The 15251-nt window shown below is 41.2% G+C and overlaps 1 protein-coding gene across 3 annotated transcripts in view; it reads right to left on the bottom strand.

The window, feature by feature from the left end:
• The window catches only part of fbxw7 (F-box and WD repeat domain containing 7), a 360356-nt gene extending 352145 nt beyond the window's left edge, over positions 1-8211 (bottom strand). For all 3 annotated transcript variants that reach the window (XM_048600812.1, XM_048600827.1, XM_048600817.1), the window contains exon 1: positions 7503-8211. The gene's annotated coding sequence lies outside the window, so the exon portion shown is untranslated. The remainder of the gene's footprint in view (positions 1-7502) is intronic.
• Between the last annotated feature and the right edge of the window lie 7040 nt (positions 8212-15251).

Raw genomic sequence — 15251 nt, 5'->3', positions numbered from 1 at the left:
CCCATATACACACCCATAAAGATCAAAACCAGAAATGACACTACTCACCATAATGGACCAGCCGGCAAAAATCCCAAGCGGAGTAGAATAAGGTCTCTTCGTCGGAGGCCTTGTTGATGATGCCACCTAGCATGATGATGAAATGTCTGAATGAGAACAAGCCAGCTTGGTGAGCAAGTCAACAACCTCACCCACAACACGAGCTACAGATCTTTGCCAAAACTTTGAACTCAGACATGAATTTGCGTGTTAGGGAAGTGTCAGGTCATGGTTATCACTCAGGGGTACGTACATGAGTGAGAACCAAATTCACCAGGGACAAGGAGTTAAGAAAAAAAATTGGCAAGACTGATTAAACCCAAAGTATTGATGGTGGATAAATACTGATTTGAATCATACTCCCTCCCAAAAACCTATCAACAGCAAAAACCAGAAGCAAAGGCAGGATAATTTAAATCTATCACGTTCATAATTCTATGAAATCTACAGCATTTGCACTAAACCCACTTTTGACCACTGAAATACTAAGATTGCTAGCCACTAAGCAAAAGTACAAAAATGTCATTCAAAACAAAATCTTCAATATTCCATCTGGTGACATATGTTGCCTTTAATTTTCTAGCTGTGAAGTTTGTCAGAATAAAGTGAACTAGAAAGTAAACAGTATTTCTTGCACTGATGGGCCAGTACAAGTTTTGAGGTTTAGCTTCAGGCAAATTATAATGTTATGAAGTGAGGAGATGAGCATGACATTTAAGTTAGGACTTTAAATAAGATAGATAAGGAGAAGTCAAAGAGGCAGAATAGCTGAAGCTTTATTATATACTCCAACGGAATTCACTAATAAGTATTTTGGAAATGGTATGTCGTAATTTACCTTTACCACTCCAGTACACTTGACAAATTACCAACATCTTTCTTTAAAGATCGTTTGAGAAGTTACCTTTGGCTTCACCAGTCTCAAGTTTAGCCTTGCAAAAAGTTAGTTGACAAATAATGCTGAGCTAACCACATCTTCATTTCTTCTCTCCCAAACACTATTAAATCCATCTCTGTAAAAGAGCAGACTACAAACAGTAACCTAGTCTATTGTGCAGGATCACACTTACATTTTTACGCTCAGCCTTGGCAACCACTACAGCTGGTGACCATGTAACAATCAGTAGTATATTTTCGGCTCAAGCACCATCTGTTCTAAAGGTGTGTAATAATGTGCGATCTGAACAGGTTCATATATTAAAAGAAAAAACTACATTTTGGGTTTCAGTGTAAAAATATTTAACAAAGCTTTTGACCAAAAGTATCCCAATGCAGAAACAAAATGTACCACTCTTATGGAACAAAAAGGTCCCAAAGTTATGTTTGTAGTGTCTAATCTTGCTATATCAAGCGGCATCTCAAATTTTGAGCAACATTCTCAAATCTCCTTCACCAACTAGCTTTCCAGAACACCACCCACACACACAATTCTCCCCCGGCCCTCAAACTAACTTTAATCAATGCCCTCCCCCAAGCTCCTGCAAATTTACTGAAGTGTCAACGTCTGAATCTCCCATCCATCAATATTTCTGTAAACTGCTCTCTCACTTCTACTCAACAATTCTCTCAATTCTCTTGCTGTTTCAGTTTTAAACATTTAAAACCTCTTCTTCATCCAATCTTTGTTAAGTCTCCTGTCTATCACTGTCCCTTTAAGTACTCATAAAAGCAGAGACTTTTTTTTGCAAAGTACAAGTTCTAAATATATGCAGTCTGTTACAGAACATTTCTAAATTCAGGAATTGGCATTAACAGGACTTCCTTTTGTTACTGAAGATGCACAAAAAGTGCAAGAAAACATCTGAAACTAACTAGTGCACAATGATGAGGATTTCACAAGACCAACACCAGGATTTTTCTTTTCTGAAACACATGAAAAGTCATTGAACAAACATTCCTCTCTTCAAAGGTGACATAAAAACAGTTATGATTTTGTACTACACATACTTATATTACAAATAATTGAAAACAGGAACCCAATAGACTGATAATTCTTGGTTCTCCAGAAAATCCTTTACTTAAACTGTTACATTTAATGAGTAACTTGCAATCAGCCACTTGCCACAACGTACGTATTAGTAGATGGCCACCAAGTCAAACTTGGTGACATTTCATAAATAACTTCAAAGAGCATAATGTACTCTTGATCTGTACTGCATCAAGTAAACATGCTTTTCAGAGAACCTGTGGTACTTCAGAATTCATCTGTACACCAGCTTTAGCATCTTCTCTTTTCAAGAACGTCACAAATGCCTTTGAAAGAACTCTGACAAAACCCTGCGGCAGGCTGTCTCGCATGAAACAAGTTGATACTGCATGGGTACAATTCCACTGTAGTACCCAAACCCATTTGCAAAGTACTAAAACGTGTCTCTCGGCCACCCTGGGCACATTTACATAACCTGGCTTTAAGATTTCAGGGAGAAGACCTATTCACACTCAAGTATTAAATATGAACTGCTGAGGTTGATTTAACGTGCAAATAAAAAGCTGCTAGAAAATTCAAGAGTTCAAACTAGTCAGCATAAATGAACTATAATATCACAACTGTTCTCAATCTGGTGACGGTAGTACAAATGCAAAGTCAAACAGAAATAAATTTCATAGATTAATTTTAAGTCATGATTAATTGTCCCAAATTCCCACTCTATTGCTAGTATTCATGTTCAGTTTAATTGTGAAGCAGATTTCTACATCACGTTAACTTCAATATATTCACTAAAGATGATTTCATAATTCTCTGCATTCAAATAATTGGTTTAAGCTCAGTTTGACATAAGAACCATGTTGCTAGATACAGGTAAGAAGTAGTAGGCATGGATTCCATCAAACTACATGAAAAAATACAATCAAGGATTTTAGCCACAAACTGCAATTTGCAACAGAAGTCAAAGCAAAGCAGAGTGCCAAAACCACCAGTAGAATGACTGGGGATAGGGGGGTGATTTTATTGAGATGCTTAAGATAATTAAAGCATTTGAAAGTGTAAATAGAAACTCTCTCATTTAGAGGAGCTCAAAACAAAGGCATAAAGGTTAGCACTAGGCCATCCCCCACAGAAAAAATAAGCCCAGGCTAAATGACTTAATTTTATTGCCTAACAAAAATCTGTTAAGGAAACAAAACCAAGGTGGATAAATGAGTGTTAAAACACAGATTGGCCACAAGCTCAATGTACAGTAGATAGGATATATTTGATGGACTGAAAGGTATGTTCAGGTCACTATGTCCTTTTGTTACCACATTATCCTTTCCTCTTTGAAACTTAAAACTAATAGAAAAAGAAAGTTTGAACTTTAAACAACCTTGGTTTAACAGTAGAAGCAATCCCAATTAAATGTATGCTTGGTATTACTTTAGCACAATGCTCCAAGCTTATTACCACAAACAGCTCATTTATATAGTGTCTTCATGAAATAAAATACAAGCATCTACACAGCAAAGTTAGAAGGCAAAATTTGACATCAAGTCACAAAGATATATTGCAAATAGCCAAATGCTCAAGAAAAAAGGTTTAAGCAGTGTCATTAAATGACGATAGCAAGATAGAGACAAAGTATAGGAAGCAAAGTGGAGGCTAAACCTGCCAGCTGAGAAATAAATGGCCAACAATTAAGTGATTAAAAATCATAAAAGGGGAGGACAAAATTGTGGAGGAATTCCAAGAGGAGGATGAGAATTTTTAAAATTGAGGCATTGTTTGACCAAATGCAAGTACAGTTTTGATGAACAAATGGGACTTGGTGAGAACATGGGCACAGGAAGTGCCCTTGGATGACTTCAGCACACAGTTAATTGGAATGAGATAGTAGGAACTGCTAATGCTGGAGAATCTGAGATAACAATGTGTAGAGCTGGATGAACACAGCAGGCCAAGCAGCATCAGGGGAGCAGGAAAACAGACGTTTCAGGTCTGGTCCCTTCTTCAGACATGGGGGAGGAGAAGGGGATTCTGAAATAAATAGAGAGAAGGGGAGGCGGATGGAAGACGGATAAAGGAGCAGATAGGTGGAGATGAGACAGACAGGTCAAGGAGGTGGGGATGAGGCTGGTAGGTAGATGGTGTGGGGTGGGGGGTTGAGGTGGGAGGAGTGGATAGGTAGGAGAAAGGACGGACAGGTTAGGGAGGCAGGGACGAGCTGGGTTGGTTTTGGGATGCGGTGAGGGCCGGGGAGATTTTGAAGCTTGTGAAGTTCACATTGATACCATTGGGCCCCAGGGTTCCCAAGCGGAATATGAGGTGCTGTTCCTGCAACCTTCGGGTGGCATCGTTGTGGCACTGGAGGCGGCCCAGGATGGACATGTCATCCAAGGAGTGGGAGGGGGAATTGAAATGGTTCGCAACTGGGAGGCGCAGTAGTTTGTCGCGAACCGAGCGTAGGTGTTCCACCTACAGCAAACGACTGCACCTCCCAGTCGCAAACCACTTCAACTCCCCCTCCCACTCCTTGGATGACATGTCCATCCTGGGCCTCCTGCAGTGCCACAACGATGCCACCCGAAGGTTGCAGGAACAGCACCTCATATTCCGCTTGGGAACCCTGCAGCCCAATGGTACCAATATGGACTTCACAAGCTTCAAAATCTCCCCGGCCCCGACCGCATCCCAAAACCAACCCAGCTCGTCCCTGCCTCCCTAACCTGTCCGTCCTTTCTCCCACCTCAACCCCAACCCCCGCCACCACCTACCTACCAGCCTCATCCCCGCCTCCTTGACCTGTCCGTCTTCCCTTGACTGACCAACCCCCACCTTAACTCCCCACCTACACTCACCTTTACTGGCTCCATCCCCGCCTCCTTGACCTGTCCGTCTCCTCTCCACCTATCTGCTCCTTTATCTATCTTCCATCCGCCTCCCCCTCTCTCCCTATTTACTTCAGAATCCCCTCCCCCTCCCCCATTTCTGAAGGGTCCAGACCCGAAACAGCAGCTTTCCTGCTCCTCTGATGCTGCTTGGCCTGCTGTGTTCATCTAGCTCTACACCTTCTTATCTTAATTAGAAGATGAGCAGTGATCCAGCTGTGCATTGGAATAGTCAAGTCTAGAGGTAACAAGGGTTTGATTTTTTTTTTAATTCATTCACGGGATGCGGGCATCACTGGCCAGGCCGGCCTTTATTGCCCATCTCTAATTACCTGGAAGACAGTTGTGAGTCAACCACAGTGCTGTATTTCTGAAGTCACATGTAAGCCAGACCAGGTAAAGACACCCTTTTTAGGGAAGAAAACTGCTATCAGTGAAGCAGATCAGCTTTTCCAACAACTGACAACGTGATCATCATTATACTCTTAATTCCCGGTTTTGTTTATTGAATTAAAATTCCACCATCTGTCATGGCAGGATTTCAACCCAGGCGGTCAGGACATTTCATGGGTCTCTAGATTAACATGAATGTAAACAATCTGCTTTTACAATGAAAAAAAGTCACTGGTCAACAAAAATGCAAGTTATAATTTTATCCACTTAGAGTCATACAGATATACAGGACGGAAACAGACCCTTCAGTCCAACTTGTCCATGCCACACAGATATCCTAAATAAATTTAGTCCCATTTGCCAGCATTTGGCCCATATCCCTCTAAACCCTTCCTATTCATATACCCATCCTGATGCCTTTTAAATGGTGTGATTGTACCAGCCTCCACCACTTCCTCTCTCTCACACACACACACACACCACCCTCTGCTTGAAAAAGTTACTCCTTAGGTCCCTTTTATATCTTTCCCCTCTCACCTTAAACCTCTGCCCTCTAGTTTTGGACTCCTCCACCTCAGGGAAAAGATTCTGGCTCCCATACAGACATGGGGAGAACGTGCAATTCCCAATCCAATTCACCAACGTCCACAAAAGTCATACAGTCATTGTGATATACAACACGGAAACAGACCTTCAGTCCAAATCATCAATGTCGACCAGATATCCTATATAAATCTAGTACCATTTGCCAGCATTTGACACGTACCCCTCTAAACCCCTCCTATTCATATACCCTTCCAGATAAGTTTTAAGTGTCATAATTGTACCAGCTTCCACCACTTCCTCTGGTAGCTCATTCCATACATGCACCATCCACTGCTTGAAAAAGTTGCCCCTTAGGTCGGTTTTATATCTTTCCCCTTTGACCTGAAACCCATGCCCTCTAGTTTTAGACTCCCCCACCCTGAAGAGACCTTGCCTATTTATCCAAACCATGTCCCTCATGATCTTATAAACCTCTAAGGTCACCCCTCAGCCTCCAAAGGTCCAGGGAAAATAGCGCCAGACTATTCAGCCTCTCCCTGTAGCTCAAACTCTCCAATCCCGGCAACATCCTTTTAAATCTTTTCTGAATACTGTCAAGTTTCACAACATTCTATAGGACTTGTAAAATGACTTAACTGCTCAAAAGCAATCGTAGTTTCTGAAGTTATATGTGATCTTAGATTTCTTAACTGTTGCAATGAGAATACCTACATGACAAGTACGTGTGGAGATAGTGAAAGCAGACAATGCAAGGCTGTGCTTTACACACGCATGCCGGAATGCAATGTGTAATTTTGTTTTTTTTGGACAGTTGAAGACCAACTTAAGTACTGAAAAGAATAGAAAAACATAGGTGTTGAGAGCAGTTCAGTTCAAAATAAAGATTCAGACCACAAACAAAGCTGATTAAAGCACCTTGCATAGGTAAAATCTAATTCATACATTGCCTGTGAAAACCATAAGGCATGAAATAGAAAAAGTTAAGATTTGGTACAGGGAAAAAATGCACACCAAAAGCAACATATCAAGTCGCAAAAATATCACTCCCACAGCCTTCAGTATTCAGTGCAAACAACATTGAACTTTAAAGACATTAACCTACTGGAAGTATCAAATTTAACCCATAAGTCCAAACAACATTCAGATTTTCTACACATTTGTATGAATTGCAGGATGGAACCTCTAACACCATTAGAAGCAAACCTACACGATCATGTCAAGTTAATTCAAAAAGTATGTTTAAAAATGAACTTTCAACATCATTCAGTTGTGATCTTGGATCAGTTTGGCATCAAAGTCTAGGTTACATTGGAAATCTCAATTTGCATTGCTGCTGGGAAATACTGTAGCCCGTACGCACACTTGAGGATATTAAATAGAGATTGAATTAAAACAAAAACTAAGTGATTATGACTTTTCTAACGGGTTACAAACGTTTCGATAGACCAATTTTATTTTCACTGAAGTCCTCAATTGACTTCGTTACTGAACTTGACAATCATGTAGATTTACTTCCAATAGGATCGTGAGTTAGTCAAGCCCGTGAATGGAGAAGGACAGGGTGCAGGATTTATGCGTGGCTTTTCCTCTTGGTGTTCATTAATTACAGGTCTCGCTTCTTTCCACTCCTACAACACACGAAGAAGGTCTTCCCCACCACCACTCCCCTCTTCTGTCCCTCCTGGCGCTAATAGCACAATGCGTGCGAATGAGTAACTCACCCGAGCGGGAGGATGAGACACGCTTTGATTCCAGATGAAGAGCGGCTCTCACACGGGCTCCGGGACTCCGCACCAACCCCCATTAAATTGAGGATTGAGTTGGATGGGAAGGGGGCGGTGGGGGTCCCGGCCAATTTTAACACTTCACCTAAAAGGTAGTTGGCGAGTCGAGTGCTCATCAGTTTTACAAAGTGGCTGGGTTCTCCCCCCTCTAATCAGGGGCGATGCCAGTCCCACCCATCATACCCCACTCCCCGGTTCACACTTCCAGAGTTCGTCTCTTCTTTGTAGCGCAGACCCTGTAGGCGGCTGTTCGCGGCCTCCCTCCCACACACAGCCCGGGCTGTCTATAAACTTTCCCCGCTCGGTGCTCCCTCTTTTCTCTCTCTCTCTAGATTTGTCTGTATATCTCCTCTCTTTCTCACGCTGGCTGAGTATCCTCACACCATGGTTTGTTACCGCTGTGTTATGGAGGTGGAAGAGGGAGGGGTTGGGTAAGGGAGGGAGAGGGAGAGGGAGAGGGCGGGGAAAGCTCCCCACTGCCCCGAGCCCTGCTGACTGTGCGCGGGGCAGGCGGACTCAGCTCCCCTCTCGCTCGAGCTCCGCCGCGAGCGCACAAGTCGAACGCTCTCCGCCTTCTGGTCGTTTCCACTAAACTTCAGGCTGGAAGGTGGAAGGGGGGAGGGGGTGTGAGGAGAGGTAACCCCTTCCACTCGGGCGGCGCGGAGAAATGACATCAGCCCAGTCACTGGCCAGCTGCGTCAGAGGAGGTGTGGGGGAGGAGAAACCATAGAGATACTCCAATTCCAGGGAGGGAATCTCTCAACAAGGCTTCGTGAATGTGTGCTAGTGTCTGTGTCAAGTTCAAAGCCTCTTGGTAATCCACAAAATAATAGCAGAAGTGAAATCGATTGAGCTCCGACCCATGTAGTCCTATTGTCTTCCTGCGAATGAAAATTTATTCGACGAGAAGATTTCAGATGTTTGGTCCTTTGGTAAGAAATCCTGGGAACCCCAGAGTGAAAAATGGACATAAATCATCTGGACCAAAGTGGCACCTCTTTCCTTGCAGAGATTGTTTCAGATGATGGAAAAGATTTAAATTTGTACGTGAGACAGACCCTAAGCTAATGGAAAACACTCACTTTATGTTGATTGTTAATTAAAGAAGCTTAGTGAATAGCTGTGAAAAAGGGATATAACCTACAGTGATATCACAATGAATGAGATTCATTTGACACAAAATTCAGTTTATGCCACAGCTGTCAGCCATCCCCACCAGAAGAAAGAAAACAAATACATGCCTATGGTTTATATCCCACACTGGTAGTTCTGGATTACCTGAGTTTGCGTAAGTCTATCATATGACTCTGCTAGAGAATAAAAGTGGAGTTAGGCCACACAAGCTCAAAATCATGACATTATGGGCAAGCCATTATTTGATATCGAGATGTCTCCCTGAAAGAACTTGCAAAGCCCGTATGTATGGCTAAACATGGGAGAAAATTCAAAGTGTTGTCAATTGGAACTAACATAAAAACAATATGCATAGCTGTTCAAACCCATATAGGTGATCTTCTACTTCAACACCATTTTCATGCACCATCCCCATATCTTTTGACTTTTTAAACACTTAAAATCTATGAATCTTAGTCTTGAACAGAGTCAATGACAAAGCTTCCATGCTCTGGGGCAGAGAATTTCAAAGATTCATGATTCTCTGAGTGAAAAAAAAATTCCTCTGTCTTCTCAGTCCTAAATGGCCTGCCCCTTATTCTGAGGCTGTGACGCCTGGTTCTAAACACCCCAGCCAAGGGAACCATCCTCCTTTTGTCCACATTGTTGATCTGTGTAAATGACTAAGACCACCACTCATTGTTCAAATCACCTGAGCATGTAGACGCAGTATATTTAACCTTTCCTCAAAAGACAATGCCTCCATCCTGGGACTTGTGGTGAACTTTCATTTGGTCTGCTTAGGTAAGAAGACCAAATCTGCACACAATACTCCATGTGGTCTCACCGAGACTCTATACAATTGTCATAAGAACATCTTTAATCCTGTATTTAAGGTGATTTTCATGCAATAAATGGAGAATGTGGGGTTAGGTGAGCAAAAAGAGGATATCATGAAGGAGTGTAGGATTCCACCATCGGTTTTGTCCACCACTTGAAGCACAAGGCGAACAATATAGGAAGAATGTTGTGAAACTTGGAAGTGTTCTAGGGGAGGCAATGGCCTAGTGGTATTATTGTCGGACTGTTAATCCAGTGACCTGGATAATATTTCGGGGACCCGGGTTTGAATCCCGCCAAGGCAGATGGTGGAATTTGAATTAAATAAAATATCTGAAATTAAGAATCTAATGATGACCATGAATCCATTGTCGATTGTCAGGAAAAACCCACCTGGTTCACTTAGGGAAGGAAACTGTCATCCTTACCTGGTCTGGCCTACATGTGACTCCTGACCCACAGCAATGGGTCTAAACTACACTCTGCGCAATTAGGGATGGACAATAAATGCTGCCTAGCCAGTTACATCCTCATCCCGTTAATGAATCAAGGAAATAAAAGATTTTCAAGGATGAGATAGCAAGAATGGCAGATGCTGGAGTCAGAGATAACAAAGTGTGCAGCTGGAGGAACACAGCAGGCCAGGCAGCATCAGAGGAACAGGAAAGCTGAAGTTTCAGGTTGGGACCCTTCTTCAGGAAAAAATCAGATTTATAAGGATGTTGTCAGAAGAGTTTGAGCTGTAGGGAGAGGCAGAATAGGCTGGGGCTATTTTCCCTAGAGCGTCGGAAGTTGAGGGGTGACTTTAGAGTGATTTATAAAATCATGAGGGACACGGATACAGTAAATAACCAATGTCTTTTCCCTGGGGTAGGGGGAGTCCAAAACTAGAGGGCATAGGTTTAAGTTGAAAGGGGAAAGATTTAAAAGGGACTTAAGGGCAACTTTTTCACGCAGAGGTGGTGCCTGTATGGAATGAGCTGCCAAAGGAAATGGTGGAGGCTGGTACAAATACAACATTTAAAAGGCATCTGGATGGGTAAATGAACAGGAAATGTTTAGTGGGAAATGGGCCAAATGCTGGCAAAAGGGACTAGATTTATTTAGGATATCATGGACAAGTTGGACCATAAGGTCTGTTTCCATGCTGTAATCTCTATGAACCTACCTTGGAACAGGTTCAACAAGCAGGCATTCTTTCCAGCACAGAAGAGGTTGAGAACAGCTGCCTATCCTGATATTGAAGAATCTCAACTAATGTGCTTCTAGACAGCCCAAGTAGGCAATGTTCCCATCACTAGTCCAATCCTGTAGGAAAGTGGAATTAGCCTGGCAAAGAGGCTGGGCCAATGGCAGTAAAGGATGCTGGTCTTCTTCAAGACAAGTTGTGGCATCTTCTTTCACATGGTATGCAGTGAGAATGCGGCTGTTATGGCAGCAATGTCAGATGATTGGCTCCAAAATGGTCTTTACCAAGTCTTGAACGAGTATGCAGCAAGAAAGACTTTTAGCACAAATGAAACTAGACTTTTACCTTCTTTTGCCAAATCTTTAATACTTAAAGGCGAAACATGTGAAAAGCAAAACAAAGAACGCATTGTTACTATGGTTGAAACCAATATGGATGACACCATAAAACTGCCACTTCATGTGAAAGGAAAGTCCATGTTGGTTTGCAAATGTCAAGACGCTATCCATGCAAAACCACCAATGTGACCTCCAGCACTTTCAAGGTATGTATCAGGAAAGTGAACAAAATGTACCAACAGAAAGAAGATTATCATAATTACAGAAAACTGCCTTGCACACCTTGATACCACTGGCCTCAAGAGAATCAAGCAGATGTTCATACCTCCCAAATCCATGGCCAATGTTCAGCCAGTGTATCTGGGAATGGCTACTGACAGCTATTCACTTCTCAGGTTCTTGAAGCCAACGATAAGAAATAGTACAACCCAACCATTTGAGAGGCCTCATTCATGATACAGGCATACAAGACAGTGATAGATTGCCAATTGCTTCCACAATGCTGGGTTCTATTACAATCAGACCCAAGAGGAGGTTCCCCAATTCCAGACTGATATCCCAAACTGTTGAGCTCCTGGGTGAGGAGAGAAAAAGTGACTCTCCTTCTTTATTGACCCATTCCTCCTCAGTTAGTTGCAAGTTAATGTAAAAAGTATCCCTTCTCTTGTCAAGACCTTTCTCTCAGACCAAATGAACTTATGCTTTAAAGAGGAACTAATTCAGCCAGGCTTTCTTGAATTAACAAAGAGTGAGTTTTTAATTAATAAAGAAGAATTAGTAATGGAACCTACTGATACACATTCTAAAAAAGAAAGTTGAGTCTGAAAAGAAAAAGTTAAAAAAAATGCATATCAGTCTCTGAAGTGTTTGTGAAGAGCAGATGAACATTGCAGCACTGGAAATGAAGGTTACCGATTATGTTGACGTTAGTAGGTGAACAGTTGGTTTCACTATCCTTAAGTTTTGTGGATTGGTTGATATCCTTTATTTCTGACTGACCACGATTGGATTCCATCATTCAGGGTGAGAAAGTGTGCTTTGTTACAAACACAGAAAGTGCTGGAGAAACTTCAGCAAGTATGGATACATCTCTACAGATGCTACCAGATCGGCTGAGTTTCTTCAACATTTTCATGTTTGTTTTAGATTTCCAGCATTCGTAGTGTTTTGCTTTTATTTGAGTGTCCTTTATTGATGTTTCCTTTTTAACTGGATTGCAGCACTCAGGAGTGAGACAGGCTCTTTACCTGTCTCACAAGGATAACTAGGGGATAATTCTTCAACTGTGTGCTTAACAGCATGCTAACACTGGAACCCAGGCTGTTATATATGTAAACATTTTGTCCCAAGAGTACGCTCCAGTAGAGTTGAAACTGACTTTTTAACATCTGTCCTTAGGTATTCATCAAAGGGAAAAACATAAAATGTGTCTGCTGTTTATAAAGTCATCCACAGAGGGATACTTTGCTGTTGTCAGCCCCTTATTATTTTTGTAGTCACATGAGATCACGATCCAGTGTGTTTGAAATTTCTTTGACACTGTACATGTTATTTTCCATCAGTCTCTCTCTCCAGACTTAAATTTCATCTGCAGTTATTTTTGGCTGTGTTAGCCTTCTTTTAACAAAACAACACATTTGGAATTACAAGTTAAGAATGTCGACCAAACTTCAGCTTTTTGACCCATGGCCATGACAATTCAAATAGGCTGCATCTGGACAAAACACCAAGAAAAAGGAGCAGGGTGAAATTAATCAACCCGATAATGATGTTGTTCTTTGCTGTCCTGCAGGACACCAGAATGGGAATACTTACAGAAATTACTATGGAATGTAAGCCAGAGGTGGATGACACAATGCACTGCATAATAGAATTAACCAATGAGGCAATCATTGTGTGGACTTCACCTGAGGAGACCAATTAGCTTGGAGAGTCCGATGAATGGCAGTCCACTTGTGTGCCTATTTCCCAAGCTCAAGCCACAAAGACCACAGAGAAGATCTGGGATTTTGCAACCGAGCCTAAAGAAACTGAAAACATATTTGATTGAGTGACCATAAAAGACAGAATTTAGCATTCAGTTTGAGCAACCTGAATTGAAATAATAGTGTTAAACTTAAACAAGATTAATTACATTGGACTGAAATAGTCAGGGAAAGGAGTTTAACACAAAGATAGTTAAGGAACAATGGCAGATATCTAAGGAGATAGTTATGACTCAATGCAAAGATATATTTCAGTAAGGAAGAGGATTTTTAGGAAAAGGATAAACCAACCGTGATTAACTAAGGAAGTTAAGGATAATATCAAATTGAAAGAGAAAACATAAAATGTGGCAAAGATTAATGGTAAACCAGAGGATTGGGAAATTTTTAAAAGCCAACAAAAGATAACCAAACATAAAGTGAGAAAATAAACTATGAGAGTAAGCTGGCAGGTAAAGTGGTGGGTGCTTGGATTGCACTGCCAGTGGAGGTAGTGGAATCAGGCACATTAGCAACATTTAAGGATTATAGGTAGTGGGTCTAAATAAGGATTAGGAGTCGTGCAGACTTTGTAGGATAAAGGATCTGTTCCTGTGCTGTATTGTACTGTATTGTAATATAAAAATGAACCGTAGGAGCCTCTTTAAATATGTAGCATAAGAGAGAGAGACTAAAGTGAACATAGCCCCCTTAGAGAAAGATGCTAGGAAATAATAATGATAGGGAACCATGCAATGGCAGAAGAGTTGAAGAAATAGTTTGCATCAGTCTTCATAGTAGAAGAATAAAAACAATAATAGTATCCCAAAAGTGCTAAACAATGGGCTATAGTGGGGGAGAAAATCAATACAAAGTAAATCACAAGAGAAAAAGCACTAGGGAAACTAGTGTATTCACTAATAGTAATATTCCAGAATCCTTAGATTCAGGAGAAGTCCAAGAGGATTGAAAAACTGCCAAAGAAAGCAGGTAACCATAGACTAGTTAGCTTACCATTCATCACTGGGAAAATGTTGGAGTTTATTATGAAGAATGTCATATGAAATTAAGAAATGTATAATAATTGTCAAGCAGAGTCATCATGGCTTCATGAAGGGGAAATCATGCCTGACAATTTATTAGAGTTCTTTGAGGAGGTAACAAACATGGTGGATTTCCAAAAGACGTTCAACAAGGTACCTCATATAAAGCTGCTCAATAGGATAAGACCCATGATCTTGAGAATAGGAGATTGGCATGGATAGACGATTGACTAATAAAATACCGAGAGTTGGGATTTGGGAGAGTTTGTGGCCAAGAGAGCATAATCTCAGAGTAAGAGTGTCACCCGTTCAAACAGAGATGAGGAGTAATTTCTTCTGTCCAAGAGTAGTGAATCTTTGGGATTCATTACTTCAGAGGGCTATTGATGCTGGGTCATTAATTATAGTCATCGCTGAGCTAGACAAATTCTTGTTCGTTAAGGGAATCAAGAGTTATGGAAATAAGGAAAGGAAGTTGAGGATTATCAGATCACCCATGGTCACATTGAATAGCAGAGCAGATTTGATGGGCCAAATGGCCTATTTCCATTCCTACATCTTGTGGCCTTATGTCCATTTGGACTACATTTACTATATGGCAGCCAGTATTACATCCTTCCAAAGTGTGCAGGCTAAACAAAAAGTGATTACAGAGTTTCTTTGTGGAGTTAACTTCCAGGATTTTTCAATACCTTTTATAAAGTCAGGCCATTGTAAGTTGTGAATAAATTGAAGTAAAAAGAAGTACTTTCACACATTTACGGCTTGTGTTTTCATTTGTCATTTTTATGACATGAAGTATGTTTGTTACATAAGGACCTCGTCAGTCATCTTGAAACTCTGCATAACACAAATATATTTTCAGTCCCCCGGAATTCTACTAATGACATTTCTCTGTACCACATATCACAACTGTTAGAAGGAAGAGCCTCTGAGCTTAACTTTCTTAGGCCAAATAAAGTAAGGTTGCAACACGTGGGTGAAAGCTATTCATGGGAGTAAGGACAAAGCTAAAATATGTATTAATGCAAAAAAGCATAAGGATGCTGCCATCAAGCTAAAAAAATGTACTGCTTATCACATGAATGTATAACATGATGCATGAGTTTCAGTTCCAGGTGATCCCAGGCATGTAGGCTACATGTCTCAATGCCTGGTGGACCATATCAAACAACATATCCAATTGACCATTCACAGTA

Source organism: Rhincodon typus, chromosome 1, assembly GCF_021869965.1.
Source record: "Rhincodon typus isolate 14 chromosome 1, sRhiTyp1.1, whole genome shotgun sequence".
NCBI lineage: Eukaryota > Metazoa > Chordata > Chondrichthyes > Orectolobiformes > Rhincodontidae > Rhincodon > Rhincodon typus.
This window is presented reverse-complemented; position numbering and strand designations above follow the sequence as displayed.